This window comes from Lissotriton helveticus, chromosome 4_1, assembly GCF_964261635.1.
Source record: "Lissotriton helveticus chromosome 4_1, aLisHel1.1, whole genome shotgun sequence".
NCBI classification, from domain to species: domain Eukaryota; kingdom Metazoa; phylum Chordata; class Amphibia; order Caudata; family Salamandridae; genus Lissotriton; species Lissotriton helveticus.
The window spans coordinates 1,739,717,246-1,739,735,780 of NC_136063.1; the positions used below are offsets into that span (position 1 = coordinate 1,739,717,246).

The 18,535-nt window shown below is 49.0% G+C and overlaps 1 protein-coding gene across 4 annotated transcripts in view; it reads right to left on the reverse strand.

The window, feature by feature from the left end:
• CSTF2 (cleavage stimulation factor subunit 2) overlaps positions 1–18,535 on the reverse strand; it is a 315,444-nt gene that overhangs the window by 142,260 nt on the left and 154,649 nt on the right. The window lies entirely within an intron of this gene.

An 18,535-nucleotide genomic window follows, 5' to 3' on the forward strand; every position in this document is an offset into this window, starting at 1 on the left:
AAACGCAAATTACAACACAAAAGACAAAACGGGGTTTTAAAATACAGGAGCTGCAAATAAGAGCGTTGCTGCAAGTGGAGCGCTAGGTCTATGTAGGGCGAGCTACACGATTTGACTGCTTTTATACTCGCCTCGTGAGAAGAAAGCAGACTGGAACGCGCGATATCTGCCCCATACCCAATATGGCCGCCGACGAGACAGTGGCCAAGGACCCGCGAAATGCGGTGATTGTTCAATTTATAGTGCAGGTAAGGTGGCAATGGTGGGGGTATGCGTGGCCGGCATTAAAATCAGGGGTAAGTGCCCAAACGCAAATTACAACACAAAAGACAAAACGGGGTTTTAAAATACAGGAGCTGCAAATAAGAGCGTTGCTGCAAGTGGAGCGCTAGGTCTATGTAGGGCGAGCTACACGATTTGACTGCTTTTATACTCGCCTCGTGAGAAGAAAGCAGACTGGAACGCGCGATATCTGCCCCTCACCCAATATGGCCGCCGACGAGACAGTGGCCAAGGACCCGCGAAATGCGGTGATTGTTCAATTTATAGTGCAGGTAAGGTGGCAATGGTGGGGGTATGTGCATCCTTCACCCTGTGGGAACCCTTGTTCTAACCCCAGAAGCTCAACTCCAAAAGATCGATTACGTACCTGGTAACCATTAACTTCATTTCTCTCCATAGGAATCCATTGACTGTTTTTCTCTGAAAAATGTTCTAAGTGTGGAGTTGATTTGTATGGAAACTTGAAAAATAACATGTTAGACCTGTCAGCCTTAGGGTGATCTTTCCCCGTGACTTTTCGCCCTAGACTCATTTTTTCCACCTTTTTTTTGTTGGTTCTTAGGTCTTCGGGCACCTTTTTACAGCTAACCTGTGTTAGGGTGCAGGTGCTCTCTACTTTCAACATGGCTGCCACTGGCCCCTGCTACTGCAGCGTGTTTTTTTTTAGTGTAGCACCCTAGTTGCCAGGAGCAGGCTGGGTCCCCATACATTGTTGCAACACCAGCCACCCAGCCCCTGTCCATAGTTAGAGTGGGGAAGCTCCTGGAACCTTCCAGAATAGGGGAGGTACCAACTGCCACTGCCAACTGACACTATATAAGGAAAAGGAGGGAAACTTTCTAGTCAGTTGGGGCATCACTGACCTGGGGAACCCACGCAGGAGTTTTAGGCGGGTGGGCCTAGTGAGGAACCTATGCTACTGGGAGTGACAGGATTTAGGTGCTGCCTCTTTAGCTCAGTGAGGTGTCCAAAGCTATCCCCCTGATCTGGCCCAGTGGTAGGGAACCCCAGGGCCCATCTGCTGTGATTGAGGAGGAATTCTTCAGGCCCTCAACTCATTCCCCCCCCCCCCTCTTCTGCAACTTCAAGCAACAAGCAACCAAGGGCGCAGAATCATCCAAGCGCCAAGAGACTTACTTCATGAGACAAGGTACTGGACTGACCTGCCCTGCGCATCCCCTGCCTTCAGCTGGGCCTATCTGTCTTCCCCTGACTGAACTGTGTGATAAGCGCTATAATTTGCCCCATCCTGCCACAGTTCTGACTGACTAAGTTGTGGAGCGCTGTAATTTGCCCTCCTGCCCAGCGCTGTGTTTGAGGCTGCCTGCCCTGTCAGGGATCATCGAAATTGCCTCCCTGCCCTGCCGGCCCCTAGCGCTGAGAAGCACTCCCAAGCGCTACCCGCCGTCACCGCGCTGTGCACTGAAGCGCCAATTGCCCGGCCAACTCACCGCAGGAATCTCCTCAGAGGGAGCGTGTATTCCCCCTCGGCGGCCCCCATATGCCAGGAGAGGGCTGCCGGAATTCTCAATAGGCCGCGCTGGGCCTGGAAGTACCCTCCGGCTGGAGCGCCGCTCTGGCCTGATCCCCTCGGCGGCCCCCGTATACCAGAACAGGGCCGCCGCATCGAAACTGACAGGCCGTGCTAGGTCTGAAGCCGCCTTGGTCCCTCATCACGTGACGGGAGACGCGACCGCGTCATCGGCCGCGCCCCCGCCTAAGCCGGGCAGCGATTGGCTGCTGCCCCGCGCCCCTGCCTACCTTCGAGGGAATCCCAAGATCGACACGGAGGGGGCCGTGGAGCCTGAGAGCCCCCTCCGGTTGTCCCCAAACGCTAATCCAGCCTCGCCCCAGCGCAGGGGCTCCTGAACTGCCCCCGCGTCATACAGGGAATGGGTGAGGCCCCGGACGCGCTGGAGCTCCTACTCCGGTCCCCTGAGTCTGCGCAAGGGCCCCGGAGGGCCGAAGAAGTGAGGTAACCCCATGGGGAGGAGGGCGGTAGGCCAACAGAGGCCCGAGGTCGCCCCTCCCCCGGGGTTAACTGTGACTGGGTCTTGTTGGCCCCCCTTGTTCTGAATGTGCCTCATTTTATCGTTTTGCCTACAATTTTACCAGCCTGCATTATTCAACGTGCTGCATAATTACCAGCCTGAATTACTCTTCATGAATCGTATTTACAAGCCTGAAGTGTTTAGCGTGCACCGTATTTACAAGCCTGATTTGCTCCTAGTGCACCATATGTACAAGCCGGAAATGAGAGGGAGATTCACTTCACTGTACTGAATTTTCTTGCAGAGGTGGGCTTCCTTAGTATTCTGATGATCTGATCTGGGTCGCAGCCGACCCGCATTCACAAGAAGAAAGGCTTGTCACAAATGACTGAAGGCTGTGTTCTTTTAAGTTCTTTGTTAACCTGAAAAGTACTTGCTGATGTGTTTTATTCCTTTCTAGGAGAAGCGACCATGAGAGGTTTGATGTGTTATTTAAATGTATTATAATTGTCGCTTCTTGTAGGATCCTCCAGGTTTATACCATTACCCCTTTGCCTGTCAAAGAGTTTGATGTGACAGGCGGGGTCAGTTAACGTTTCATTGCATAGATGAACTAGCTGTAATTTTAATGCAAAGCCTTACTGAAATGCTTACTCTTCAAAAGAAATGCACATGATACATGAAATGTCAATGAAATGCTTATTTGAAATGCTAATGAATTACCAATGCCTTGCTCTGATTGAAAGCCTATATAAAAGATCTTGATTTTTCAAATACAACAACTAGTGTGGTCTCCATTATTGCGCCACTGTGTGTTTTACAGGACGTGTGTGTTAAGTGGCTGCTTTACACATAAGCCCCTGGCCGCCTTCCTGCTCGAGCCATGCTACCCCCCGGAGAACTGGCGGTCCCAGTTCTTACATAACAATTGTGCAAAACTGATTTTACTTACCTTACCTCTAGGAAATGGCCCAGTGTGATATGTAGGCATGTGACACTGAGTAGAAAAATGTATTAAAAAAGTAATCTCAAAAGTAACATAGGAGTAACTTACCTGTAATTTTCATTGGAAAGTCGATACAAAGTTTATGTACAGCATTTCACAGTATTGCATAACCCGTAATTCAAACCGTAACCAATAGCATTTCAAACTGTAAATATACTGCAAAGTATTTATCAACTTACCTGTGCCAGGCTTGCTTGGTTCTAGAAAATAAAATAACTAAAAGAATATTTTTATACAAAAACAATTGGTCTTAAGTTCAGTCCTTGAGTGTGTGAATTTCTTTGCTGACTGAGTGTGTACATCAAATGCTTAACAGTGTCCTCTGATACTGCCTTACTGCTCGACCACACTACCACAAATAGAGAGTAAGGTTCGATCTAACTTTACCTCTGGCTACCTTTGGAGTTCCACTGGACTCTGTGCACACTATACCTTACTTTGGTATAGTATATACAGATTCAGCTTCCTACAGATACTTGGGCATGTTGGGGCACCGTTGGTCCACATCTCCTCAGGCTGTGGGGCTGTCGGACAGCAGCGGTGTCTTTTGGAATCTGGTTAGGTGCTGGAGTCACTCATGGTTGGAAGGAGCCTGCAGAAAGAGACTGCAGGCGGCGAGTGGAAGTCCAGTCTGGCCAGACCCAAGGATGGGCTTGGCTCTTGTGGGACTCAGGACCCTGTGGGCACCATCACCTCCTTGTGGAGCGCGGTGCAGAGGTGCTTTGAGGTGTCGGCTGTCAGGGACTCCTTCTTTATCTTTGGTTTCTGCAGAAGGGGAAAACAGGACAGCTGGGCTACTCTCATTGTGGGTCTCACTGTCCCTGAAGTCTCTCGATGTGCAGGTCGCTTTTCCTCAAGTTGGTGTCTGGTTTGGACACAACAAGCCTCGTTTGTTGCAAGGGGTCCTGTACACCAGATATTGGTGCTGTGAGGCTCCGGTTGGTCCTGGCGTCTTCATGTCGGGGGGTGGGAGAAGAGGCAGATCTTACCTGTATGCACACAGTGACCTCTTCTCCTGCCAGAGCATCACCGTAGAGGTGCCCCCTGAAAACCTACAATGCTCTGGTGTGCTTACGGACTTGTTTCTGCCAGCATGCCACCCGAGATGCTGCTCTGACCTACAGTGAGAATCTTTGCTCTCAGGAGACCTAAAACAAAATCCTGTCCAGGATGAGGTTGTAGCACCACCCTCCCACAGGATGACCTGCTGATGTACCTCCTTGGGCAGGCCAGCTTCAAAGAAGATGCTGCCTTAGTGATGCAAATATGCCTCTCCTCACAGGAGATGAGGCCCCCCGCCTCCATCCAGAGCCCTCTTAGCACCTGGACAGGTGGCAAATTTAGCTAGTCCGGTAGGGAGGCCAGCGCGTTAGGAGAGAGGATGGAAACTGAGGAGTGTTAAGGCTCGATTAAAGGCCTTCCAAAAGGACTTGCACAACGCTGCCTTGGGTTGGAAGGGGGCATAACAATTGAGTCCGAGACCTGCCATAGAATTGCTATAATTATACCGGGGTGGAGTCTGTGCATCATGGATACATAGGCCCTGCACCAGAAGCTCAAAGTACCTACATCTGACAAGCACTTGGTTGGTCAATCAGTTATAACACATTTGGGAGTTTGATGAATGCTGAGTTTGTCGCACTCACACAATTACCACCCTAAGAACCTGGGTTTGTAGCACCATACTAGCACAGACATTGGGCAAACTAGCTCAGGCCTCCTTAGCGGAGACACAGTAACCCCCGCTTGCTCCAGACACTTTAAAAATAGGTTTTCGCCATCTGATATACAATTTAATATTTACAGCAAAAAAATATATATTTGTTGCTTCTTGACATGACTGCAACACATTGCATTTAAGTCACCCAAAAGCAACCTGGGTGATGTAAAGCAGGAATGCAATCCCCTTGCAATCCAGGGAATGTTAGAAGAAGTGTGAGAACGACCGGGCCGCGGGCAGGAAGTGCAACCTGGATGGTGCCATTACTCCCCCCGACAGGAAAAGTGCGGTCTAGTCCTGCTAGGAGCCTGAAGGAGATGTTGTGACGTCATCCCCGGGGGACGGACCGAAGACTCGCGAAACAGAAAGATCGGGACAAGAGGCAGAAAAGGGTGGAACGGGGAGAGAAGCGGCCTGCCGGCAGGGAGACAGAGAAACCAGAGAGCTTCCCTGGAGCCCGCGCGTAGAGCCAGACCGGCCGGAAGGGGCCGATGACGACGTACTGGAGAGTGGTGGCGGAGGAGGCAGCAAAGTGAGCTCCCTCTGTATGGTGACATAGCCAGGTGGCCAATGGAATAGAGAGAACGCCCCGGGTCCTGACGCCACGGCCCAGGAGATGGGTCGTGGCCCAAGGCAAGTACCCTCAAAGGGGTCATTTTGGTGGGGGTGGTGGGGAGGCACACGGATGTAAAGCACAAGCGCATGTGTGGAGAAGCGTGGCTCAGTGGTTAGAGGCGGCAGACCCGGAAGCTGAAATCAGCCGTGGACCAGGGTTCGATTCCCCGCCTCGGCGGGTCTCGGGCTCAAAAATTCCACGGACTCGACAATTCTCGCTCCGGTGACTACTCGACTCACGGGGTCACACTCTGCAGACTCTGGGCAATAGCTTGCTTAATCTCCACTACGGCCCCTCGCGGCGGGATGCCTGGCTTTCACCTTGTGGATACCCTGCTGGGGTAACTCACAGGGGAATACCAGGACGGGTTCCCTAAGCAAGCGCCTTGAGACCCCTGGGTGATTCGTGCGCTATATAAATCGAAATACATTTACATTTACATGTGTCGGGGCATGTGATTTACTTCCCTTTATATCCTCACAATTACCCACCCTTACACATGCCGTAACTGGTAAAGGTGGCACTGGGAATTGGTGACTCAGCTCACCAATTGAAGCCTAAAACAACGCTGTTTCCTTTTCATTCTTTCCCAACCCATACTTCATGGACTGAGTGACGTGTCGCCGCCAGACCTCCCAAGGGGGTGAATTAACCATCCTGGACAAACACATCAACAAGTAAACAGAATATTCATCAGAAACACGAGCGGAGCCCCGAAAAGCGCGGTTCCCTGGCTAGTTTTTACTTTATCCTCTGTTAAATCCAGAAAACATAATAAAAAGACAAGGGAACAAGCATTGAAAATGCAATAGGTCTCGCAATAGAAGAGTTTGACATTTTTCGTTTTGCAAATGGATGAGTGACACCTATAGCATTTGGAATGCAACATGTTTTGTATTTACGTGACTTATATGGCAGCTCTGGTCGTTATGCTACATCTCTAGATAGTTTTATCTTTCGCAAATGTGACACCTATTGTAACACAATATGTGTTGTGAGGGTGAGTGAGGGTGAGGGGTTGAGGGTGAGGGGTTGAGGGTCAGGGGTTGAGGGTCAGGGGTTGAGGGTGAGTGAGGGGTTGAGGGTGAGGTGTTGAGGGTGAGTGAGGGTGAGGTGTTGAGGGTGAGTGAGGGTGAGGTGTTGAGGGTGAGTGAGGGTGAGGTGTTGAGGGTGAGTGAGGGTGAGGGGTTGAGGGTGAGTGAGGGGTTGAGGGTGAGTGAGGGTGAGGGGTTGAGGGTGGGTGAGGGTGAGGCTGAGGGGTTGAGGGTGAGTGAGGGTGAGTGAGAGTGAGGGTGAGTGAGGGGTTGAGGGTGAAGGGTTGAGGGTGAGGGGTTGAGGGTGAGTGAGGGTGAGGGGTTGAGGGTGTGTGGGTGAGGGTGAGTGAGGGTGAGGTGTTGAGGGTGAGTGAGGGTGAGGGGTTGAGGGTGAGTGAGGGTGAGGGGTTGAGGGTGAGTGAGGGTGAGTGAGTGTGAGGGGGTGAGGGTGGGTGAGGGTGAGGGGTTGAGGGTGAGTGAGAGTGAGGGTGAGTGAGGGGTTGAGGGTGAAGGGTTGAGGGTGGGTGAGGGTGAGGGGTTGAGGGTGAGTGAGGGTGAGTGTGGGTGAGGGTGAGTGAGGGTGAGTGAGGGGTTGAGGGTGAGTGAGGGTGAGGGGGTGAGGGGTTGAGGGTGAGTGAGGGTGAGTGTGGGTGAGGGTGAGGGTGAGTGAGGGTGAGTGAGGGTGGGTGAGGGTGAGTGTGGGTGAGGGTGAGTGAGGGTGAGTGAGGGTGAGGGTGGGTGAGGGTGAGTGAGGGTGAGTGAGGGTGAGTGAGGGTGAGGGGTTGAGGGTGAGTGAGGGTGAGGGGTTGAGGGTGAGTGAGGGTGAGGGGTTGAGGGTGAGTGAGGGTGAGGGGTTGAGGGTGAGTGAGGGTGAGTGAGGGTGAGGGGTTGAGGGTGAGGGTGAGTGAGGGTGAGGGGTTGAGGGTGAGTGAGGGTGAGGGTGAGTGAGGGTGAGGCTGAGGGGTTGAGGGTGAGTGAGAGTGAGGGTGAGTGAGGGGTTGAGGGTGAAGGGTTGAGGGTGGGTGAGGGTGAGGGGTTGAGGGTGAGTGAGGGTGAGGGGTTGAGGGTGAGTGAGGGTGAGGCGTTGAGGGTGAGTGAGGGTGAGGGTGAGTGTGGATGAGGGTGAGTGAGGGTGAGTGGGTGAGTGAGGGTGAGTGAGGGTGAGGGGTTGAGGGTGAGTGAGGGTGAGGGGTTGAGGGTGAGTGAGGGTGAGGGGTTGAGGGTGGGTGAGGATGAGGGGTTGAGGGTGAGTGAGGCTGAGGTTGAGGGTGAGTGAGGGTGAGAGAGTGAGGGTGAGTGAGGGGTTGAGGGTGAAGGGTTGAGGGTGGGTGAGGGGTTGAGGGTGAGGCGTTGAGGGTGAGTGAGGGTGGGTGAGGGTGAGTGAGGGTGAGTGAGTGAGTGTGAGTGAGGGTGAGTGAGGGTGAGGGGTTGAGGGTGAGTGAGGGTGAGGGGTTGAGGGTGAGTGAGGGTGAGTGAGAGTGAGGGTGAGTGAGGGGTTGAGGGTGAAGGGTTGAGGGTGGGTGAGGGTGAGGGGTTGAGGGTGAGTGAGGGTGAGGGGTTGAGGGTGAGTGAGGGTGAGGCGTTGAGGGTGAGTGAGGGTGAGTGGGTGAGGGTGAGTGAGGGGTTGAGGGTGAGTGAGGGTGAGTGAGGGTGAGGGGTTGAGGGTGAGTGAGGGTGAGGGGTTGAGGGTGAGGGGTTGAGGGTGAGTGAGGGTGAGGGTGAGGCTGAGGGGTTGAGGGTGAGTGAGAGTGAGGGTGAGTGAGGGGTTGAGGGTGAAGGGTTGAGGGTGGGTGAGGGGTTGAGGGTGAGGGGTTGAGGGTGAGTGTGGGTGAGGGTGAGTGAGGGTGAGGTGTTGAGGGTGAGGGGTTGAGTGAGGGTGAGTGAGTGTGAGGGGTTGAGGGTGAGAGGGTGAGTGAGGGTGAGGGGTTGAGGGTGAGTGAGGGTGAGGGTTAGGCTGAGGGGTTGAGGGTGAGTGAGGGGTTGAGGGTGAAGGGTTGAGGGGGGTTGAGGGTGAGTGAGGGTGAGGGGTTGAGGGTGAGTGAGGGTGAGTGTGGGTGAGGGTGAGTGAGGGTGAGTGAGGGTGAGTGAGGGTGAGGGGTTGAGGGTGAGTGAGGGTGAGGGTGAGTGAGGGTGAGGGTGAGTGAGTGTGAGGGGTTGAGGGTGAGGGTGAGTGAGGGTGAGGGGTTGAGGGTGAGTGAGGGTGAGGCTGAGGGGTTGAGGGTGAGTGAGGGTGAGTGAGAGTGAGGGTGAGTGAGGGGTTGAGGGTGAAGGGTTGAGGGTGGCTGAGGGTGAGGGGTTGAGGGTGAGTGAGGGTGAGGGGTTGAGGGTGAGTGAGGGTGAGGCGTTGAGGGTGAGTGAGGGTGAGTGAGGGTGAGTGAGGGTGAGGGGTTGAGGGTGAGTGAGGGTGAGTGAGGGTGGGTGAGGGGTTGAGGGTGAGTGAGGGTGAGGGTGGGTGGGGGTGGGGGTGGGTGAGGGTGGGTGAGGGGTTGAGGGTGAGTGAGGGTGAGGGGTTGAGGGTGAGTGAGGGTGAGGGTGGGTGGGGGTGGGTGAGGGTGGGTGAGGGTGAGGGGTTGAGGGTGAGTGAGGGTGAGGGTGGGTGAGGGTGGGTGGGTGAGGGGTTGAGGGTGAGGTGTTGAGGGTGAGTGAGGGTGACAGCGTTTCTTTTCAAAGGCAACCGAAGTGCAAACACAAGTGGATCCCTGCCCCTCACACGATGGTTTTTAGGGTACAAATGTACAACGGCCGCCTGTGGGTCCTCGCCGGGCTTCCGAGAGGCAGGAAATACCGTTTGTATTCTTAAATTGCGAAGTTGTAGTGGGGGAGTGGTTAAGCCGCAATAGTCTCGCAAGCTCGATGCGCATGCGCATCGACAGGCGAGACCTAACTAGTCACATCTGCATCACCCTCCCCCTGTAATTCCTACAGTGGTGTCAGAAGCCCGGATTTTCTTCCCCATTTAGAGTTGAATCATGACACAGAGTCCAATTCCTGTGCACACGTATCAAATGTTAGGTTCCAGTGTTAGAACCCAGTGAGTCAATTAAAGATCGTGCAAAAAACATAATGAAGGTCGAAATCCAGGGTTGCTAATAGAATATATTTCTAATTCACACTTGATCAGTACAAATTAAAGTAAACCAGCCGACACGTGTTTCGTCACACCGTGTGGGGGATGTGACTCTTCAGGGCTGAGTGTTTTCAAGGGCAGGCAAAACGATACGCCAGACCGGTGACGTATCAAAAACCGTCTGCGGAATGGAGTAGTTGCGGACAAAGGTCCGTGTTGAGCAAGGTGTCCTGTCGGTGAAGGGGCTGGCAGGGGAGACAACCTACGGACGGATGTGTCCGAGGTTAGGACCGATAACACCAGTAGGTTATCTCTTGTAGATGCGACAAAAGCACGGGTATGTGCTGTTGTGTGTGCGTATGGTACATCCAGGTAGCGGATCACCTTGAATCATGACACAACCTGTGCACATAGAGGGAATAAAAACCCAATTGGCAAAAGGACAAAGACACCTGCAACTTGTAAGGGAACAGCAGGCTCAGACTGCTCACGGAGATCGGGAAGCACTGCAGGAAGCTCTAATGGTTCAAGTAACTCATCACCAGTAATCAGCAGGTCCAAGACAAAGCCATCTTGAGAACAACGAATGCCATTTTTAGTACTAGGGTCCAACTCAACTTTCCGGGGTCGGTGTTCCAAAAATATCAGGACGGGGATGACCCAGATTACTTCTTCATAAACTTTGAAAGAGTAGCCACTACTGCAGCCTGGCCTCCAGAAAGGTGAGGCCAATACATAGCTCCCCTCCGGTCTGGGGAATTGCAGGTGGCTAACCAAGCCCCTAACCCGGCAGGCACTACGGCTTACAAAGAGATAAAAAAAGCTATATGAGAGCGACTGGGCAGTGACCCGGAATATTACAGAGCCAAATTCAGGAAGGAAAAATGGGCCCCTGGTGACAATCCGCTAGCTCTTTTTTTACTGAATCAGGGACCTGGGAAATAGATGGTTAACCCACCATATGTCCAGCGTAGTCTAGGTTAGCAAAAAAATGTATCTGGAACAATTTCTGGATGCTTTACCAGCCAATACCCGTACATGGGTAAAAACCTCCCAAGCGCACATTTACAACAGCTGTAGAGCACACCTGCGCTTTTCACAGATACCCTGACTTCAGAGCAAATACCCCACATTCACCCTACCCTACACTCCTCTTAGAGGTACCCTCCACCCAGAAACAAAACCGTTACCCATAATTAACGTTCCATTTAAAAGTGTGGGTATGGACCTAGTAGGACCCCTAACTCCCTCCCCAAGGGGGCACCGATATATTCTGGTCTTAATAGACTATGCTAGCCGCTATTCCGAAGCCTTCCCTCGGACTAGTAGGACTACAACAAATGTAGCCCAAGCCAGGATTTCCTTCTTTTCGAGGGTTGGGTTCCTGTTGGAAATCCAACTGGACCAGGGGACCCCCTTTATGTCCAGTCTCATATCACATATTTGCAAGGGATTAGGTATGTTAGGTATTAGCCAGATACGGACTTCGGTGTATCACCCCCAAACCGATTGGCCTTGTGGAGCGTTACAACAGAACCATCAAAGGTATGCTCTGCAAGGTCATCTCGGAGACAGGTAAGGACTGAGTTAGGACGTTCCCATTGGTTCTGTTTGCGATAAGATCACATGAACAGCGGTCTATGGGTTTTTCTCCTTTTGAACTCCTATTCGGGAGAAAACCGAGGTCTTTTCTGGACATGGCAGCAGAACAATGGGAGAGTGAAGATAAGGAAGGGAAGCCCCTAATGAAATATGCCGCCAACCTAAAAGACACTTTAACACAGTTATGGGTCTGGTACATGAGAATATGGAAAAAGCCCAAGAAACACAGAAGACCTATTACGAAAGGGGTAGTTGTTTAAGGGAGTTCAAGGACAAGGTGCTTATACTACTCTTGTCTACAGACAATAGACTACTGACTCAACGGCAAGGACCCTTTATCATAGAAAAGAAAATAACACCAGTTACCTACAGTGTCCTTTCACCCCTCTGTTCAGGAGGTAAGCAAACATCCCACGTCAACCTTTTAAAGAAATGGGAGGAGCACTGCACACATGGGGAATAGCATATTCATGTCCATTATGTCAGTAATTATAAACAAGTGGATATTTCATTGCTCCCTAGTCAGGAAAGGGAAACCGAACCAGTGAAAATAGGTACTCATATGACTTCTGCACACTAACAACAACTATCCCGCTTGCTAGATGACTACCAAGGTCTTGTCTCCATCTCCCCTAGATTAACTTCCCTTGTGCACCATGACATTGTTTCCTTGGAAAACAAAATAAAATTAAAACCATACCACATCCCAGCTGCACGAAGAGAAGCTGTTGAGAAAGAGGTGACAGCCATGCTACACTCCCAAATAATAGAGTAATAACAGAGTAATTGGTGTTCCCAAACCAGACGGAAGTCTGCGCTTCTGTATCGACTTTAGACAAGTCAATGGAATCACCAAGTTTGACACCCACCCTATACCTCCTATACCCCGCATCGATGAATTGATCGAACAGCTGGGGAATGCTAGATATAGATCTACCCTTGATCTCACAAAGGGGTATTGACAAATTCCCCTGACTCCAAAAGCCAAAAAGTTCTTCCTTTTGGCTTACATGGGGCACCATCCACTTTTCAACGGCTAATGGACAAAATTCTTAGACACCATAAGGGTTATGCAGCTGCCTACTTAGATGACAGTCGTCTTTAGTCCCACCTGGGAAGAGCATCTGGTACACTTCGCTTCAGTGTTCGCTGCTATCCAAGTGGCGGGTCTAACAATAAACCCACAACAATCCTTACTAGTCACCAACACTATCCAATATCTAGGGTTCACAATCCAGGAAGGGCTTATAAAACCACAGGTAGACAAAGTAGAAGCCATTAGGAAGATCCCTACCCCCATGACAAAATGGGACATACAATCCTTTTTGGAGTTCATTGGGTATTACCGTAGGTTCATTCCTAACTTTTCAACATTGGCTAGTCCCCTTTCCAACCTTCTGACAAACAAATACCCTTCACGTATCCCAGTGAGGAAACTAGAACACAAAAAAAGCTTCCAAGCCCTGAAGGACTCTATTTCCAAGGAACCAGTTTTACATTGTTCTAACTTCAGCAAAACGTTTGTTCTGCAGACTGATGCTTCAGGACATGTTCTGGATGCTGTTCTCTATCACCCAGACTCCAACAGAGAGCTAAAGCTACTCCTCTATATTAGTAGGAAACTATTTCCCCGCAAAGTATATCATTCAACAATCGAAAAGGAGCGTCTGGCAAAAAAATGGGCCATAGAAGCCCTACAATAGCACCTCCTGGGGCGTATATTCCTCGTACTCACGGACCATGCACCCCTTACTTGGTGGTTTCATAACAAAGATTCCAATTCCCGTATTCTTCGCTGGTTCCTAGCATTACAACCTTTTTCATTCCATAACGACCATAAGCCAGGCATAAAGCAGATCAAAGTGAAATATATTTGCCGACACCAGTTTTCAGAATGGCCCTAACGGCCATTCCTCGGGGGAGAGCTGTGTGAGAACGACCGGGCCACAGGCAGGAAGTGCAACCCGGATGGTGCCATTACTGCCCCCTGACCGGAAACACAGCATGGTCTAGTCCTGTTAGAGGAGACAGAAGGAGATGTTGTGGCGCAACCCCGGGGATGGGCTGAAGACTCGCATCACAGAAAGATTTGGAAGAGAGGAAGAAAAGGGCAGAACGAGGAGAGAAGCGGCCTGTCTGCAGGGAGACTGAGGAACCAGTGAACTTCACCGGAGCCCCGCAGAGAGCCAGACTGGCTGAAAGGGTCCGCTGCTGACAAACCGGAGAGTGGAGAAGGAGGCGAAGCAAGCTCCTTTTGTATGGTGATAGAGCCCAGTGGCTAAGGGAATAGAGAGGACGCCGCGGGTTCCGACGGGTCGTAGCCCAAGGTAAGAACCCTCCAGGGGGTTGTTTTGGTGAGGGTGGTGGGGAGGCACAAGGGCATAATAATAATAATAATAATAATAAAGGGGTTTATAAAGCGCCTGGTGACACCATCCCGGCGTATCCCCGCGCTGTGGAGCGAGAGTCAAGAGGGCAGAAACAACCATCCCTAGAGGGCAAACAAATGTGTTTTTAAAAGTTTCCGGAACATAATTTCCGTTTTGGCTAGTCTGATCACAGCTGGCAGGCTGTTCCATTGGGTGGCTGCCAACACCCGAAAAGAGCGGCCTCCCATCCTGGCCCTTCTTACACGAGGAACTGTAAGGAGACCCATACCCATAGAGCGAAGTGCTCTTTGGGGCAGATAGGGGATGGCCAAGTCCTTCAAATACTCTGGAGCTTTTGCAGAAGTTATCCTATAACAAAAGAGTAGGGCTTTAAAGAGGATTCTTTTCTTTATAGGAAGCCAGTGAAGGGCAGCCAAAGTATATTATATATATATAAAACCAAATAAAGCACAAGAGCATGTGTCGGGGGCATATGATTTACTGCCCCTTATATCCTTACACTCCCCCAAACACCTCTGGGCACACACCGTAACTGGTGATGGTGGCACTGGGAATTGGTGACTCAGCTTACCTATTGAAGTCTAAAACAAACCTGTTTCTTTTTTGTTCTTTCCCCAATCCAAACTTTGTGGCCTGAGTGGCTTGTCGGCTCCAGACCTCCTAAGGTGGTGAATTAACGACCCAGAGAAACACATCAACAAGGACACAGAATATTCATCTGGGACAGGAGAGGAGCCCTGAAAACTGTGGTTCCCTGGCTAGTTTTCACTTTACCCTCTGTTAAATCCACAAAACATAATAAAAAAGACAAGGGAAATCCTACAGTCACGTCTGTATCACCAGTGTCTTCCTCCCCCCGTAATTCCTACAAGAAGCAACAATAATTTTTCAGGTATATCAGTTTTGAATCGCACTACAAAACAAATTGGGAGGATAGGACCCCTGGCGTCCATCTTAGTTGTAGCTCAACATACAATGCTCATTCTCTCTGTTGCTGTATTTTCAGCATTGCTTTCTCAATTTCCCACTAATGTGAATATGTTTAAAACAAACACAAGTGTTATTTTTTCATGTTTCTATCTATGAATCCAGACTTCTAAGTTACAGCAATATACTCTCTAGGATGCTCCATATTAAATTAGCATTTGTATCTGCTTCCTGGGGGATTTTATTCTAATGCACACAACATTTTGAGAATAAGATGATCACTAAAAAAATACTTTACTGTGTATTCAAAAGACAAGCATTGGAAATGCAATAGGTCTCGCAGCATTAGAGTTAGTGCTTTTAGAATTGTTTATGGGGTTTTTTTAAAAATCTTTAGCATTTTTGTTTCCTGTAGGCAATGCTAAAGAATTACAAAGAAAAAAAGCCATAAACAAATCTAAAAGCTCTAACTCAAATGCTCCGAGACCTATTGCACTGTGTGAGGGTGAGGGGTTGAGGGTGAGTGAGGGTGAGGGTGAGTGAGGGTGAGGGTGAGTGAGGGTGAGTGAGAGTGAGGGTGAGTGAGGGTGAGGGTGGGTGAGGGTGGGTGAGGGTGAGTGAGGGTGAGTGAGTGAGGGTGAGTGAGGGGTTGAGGGTGAGTGAGAGTGAGGGTGAGTGAGGGTGAGTGAGAGTGAGGGTGAGTGAGGGTGAGTGAGGGTGAGGGTGAGTGAGGGTGAGTGTGAGTTAGGGCAATGCAATAGGTCTCGCATTAGAAAGTTTGAGCTATTGGTCTTGTAAATGACAATTTTTTTATTTATGTGTTGTTTTTGAAAATAGCTAAATTATTAGCTTTGTCATTTACAATGCCAATAGTTATAACTTTCGCAAATGTGACACCTATAGAATTTGTAATGCAACATGTTTTGTATTTACGTGACTTAGATGTATTGATATTACAAATAACGATGGCTTTTAATTTTTTTAATAATTAATACTTAAATAAAAGTCATTGTAATTTATAATGGCAATAGCTTAAACTTTTGTAAATAACATTTGTGAAGATTATGTTCAGTGTATTTTATTGTGACGAAAATCCAAGAACATATGTCAAATATTAACTTTTTTTGTTACATTTGTAATAAAGCTTGAAACATTGAGATAACATATTTGAACCAGTTGTTGTTGAATGGTTGAACAGATTGATGCTGTGGTGGAGCTCAGTGATGTTGTGGTGCCACAGAGTGATGCTGTGTTGGTGCTGAGTGATGCTGTATGCTATGCTATGTTTTGTTTTGCTATCCTATGTTTTGTTTTGTTATGCTATGCTGTTTTGTTATTCTATGCTATGTTTTGTTATGCTATGCTATGTTTTGCTATGCTATGCTATGTTATGCTATGCTATGTTTTGTTATGCAATGCTATGCTTTGTTATGCTATGCTATGTTTTGCTCTGCTATGCTTTGTTATGCTATGCTATGCTTTGTTGTGTTTTATTATGCTATGCTTTGTTTTGCTATGCTATGTTTTGTTATGCTATGCTATGTTTTGTTGTGTTGGTATGCTATGCTGTGTTTTGCTATGCTATTATGTTTTGTTATGTTTTGTTCAGCCATGCTATGTTTTGTTTTGTTAAGCTATGCTGTTTTGTTGTGTTTTGTTATGCTATGTTTTGTTATGTTATGCTATGTTTTGTTATGCTATGCTATGCTTTGTTATGAGATGTTTTGTTATGCTATGCTTTGTTATGCTCTGCTTTGTTTTGGTATGCTATGCTTTGTTATGCTATGCTTTGTTATGCTATGTTTTGTTATGCTATGTTTTGTTATGCTATTCTAAGCTTTGTTTTGTTATGCTATGCTGTGTTTTGTTATGCTATGCTATGCTTTGTTGTGTTTTGTTATGCTATGCTATGTTTTGTTATGTATGCTATGGTTTGTTGTGTTTTTCTATGTTTTGTTTTGCTATGTTTTGTTATGCTATGCTTTGTTATGGTATGCTTTGTTATGCTATGCTTTGTTGTGTTTTGCTATGTTTTGTTTTGCTATGCTATGCTTTGTTATACTATTCTATGTTTTGTTTTGCTATGCTTTGTTTTGTTATGCTATGTTTTGTTATGCTATGGTATGTTGTGTTTTGTTATGCTATGCTTTGTTATGCTATGCTATGTTTTCCTATCATATGCTTTGTTTTGTTATGCTATGCTATGTTTTGTTATGCTATGCTGGTGAGGGTGAGTGAGGGTGGGTGAGTGAGGGTGGGTGAGTGAGGGTGGGTGAGGGTGGGTGGGTGAGTGAGTGAGGGTGAGTGTTAGAGCAAGGGTGAGGGTGAAAGGGTTGTGAGTTTGTGTATCCTATGCTTTTTTTGCTATACCATGCTATGTTTTGTTATGCTATGCTGATGAGGGTGTATGAGGGTGAGTGAGTGAGGGTGAGAGGGTGAGTGAGGGTGTGTGAGGGTGTATGAGGGTGAGTGAGTGAGGGTGAGAGGGGGTGTGAGGGTGAGGGCGCCATGGGGCCAAACGGGGAACGCTGTGATTTGCAAACCTAGACCTAATAGCAAATGTTCACATTAAGTATACATTGAGTGGCAGACAACATCCATCGTACTCTAAGCCTTGCTAGTTTGCTTGGCAGCCTCTAGCAGATACATCTAAACACTTGTAGTAGGGAGGCTCAGCTCTTCCCTCCCCACAGTCACCGTGTGTGGGCAGGCGAGCCATTCCAGGTGCTCTTCAAACAGCTATAACATTGCTATCGTCTTCAATGAGCACGATTACTCAATGTCCTCACAGAACAACAAAGCCCCTAACAGGAAAGGTCTACACCACGGAAGAAATAAGTAATATTGCCTTAAGTAAAACAAAAACTAGCCATTGACTAGCAGTAGGAAATGCGAAGGAATCCGGCGCGTGACTTCTATGTGCAGTGTTTGCTAACAGAGCACGGCAGAGGCAGGGGCAAGCGAAAACTCCATTCCCTATTCTAAAACAAGTTTTCGTGTCAGGAAAAATAAACCGAGAACACAATGCGTTCTTCCCCGTGGAGGAGTTAAAATATTTCACTGCACCACTTGGAGTTACATACGCATTATATAGATCCATGTATGCACTTACCGGTCTCAGAGGAGCCTCTCTCAAACGTGAATGCAAAGAACGCTGGGAGAAGCAGTGTGAGAACAGTGGGCCCTTACATGAAAAAAAATTTGCAAACATTTCTTTTTAAAAAATGTACACCTTTAATTAACAAAATATGGGTTTAGGAAAATAAAAAGTCAAGAAAAGGCGGGTTTAGTATAATAGGGCTGCCTTAAGACGAACGTCACGGATGCATTGTTTGTGTCCATTAGTACGTGGCTCAGAATGGGCCCAGAGAGCTGCTCTGTGTGTACTCTCCCATCTGATCTTCATTAACTGTGGTAAACACTGTAGTGAGGTCAACCCTTCCCCTACCCACACAAAACGAGGCACTACAAGCTGCAGAGCCTGCAGCCTGTCCTTGGCATGTTTCAGAGAGAGACATACATGACGCCAGGAGAACCAGCACGGAGTGGCATTGGGCCCCAAACCTGAAGAGCTCCAAATATTCCCACGCTATCTTACTCTCTTGAAGGGGAACAAATGGCAGAAAGAGGGCCCTGGGGCCCCGCACAACAGGAAGCACACAATCCAGGCATCGGGCACCTTCTGGGGATATGTAAATGGATTATGCAAAGGCACGGGATGACTTCCTCTCAAACGGGCAATTGATTAGCACGTCCACTCTAATCTGCAGCACCGAGGCCAGTCCCAAACACAGCGCAGCGGCGGCTGCATTTCAGACAAACATCATTATTTTTAATGCGCACACTGGTAAAAACTGCATGGGACAAAGTGAACAGCAGAAAGAGCATCAGATGAGAAAA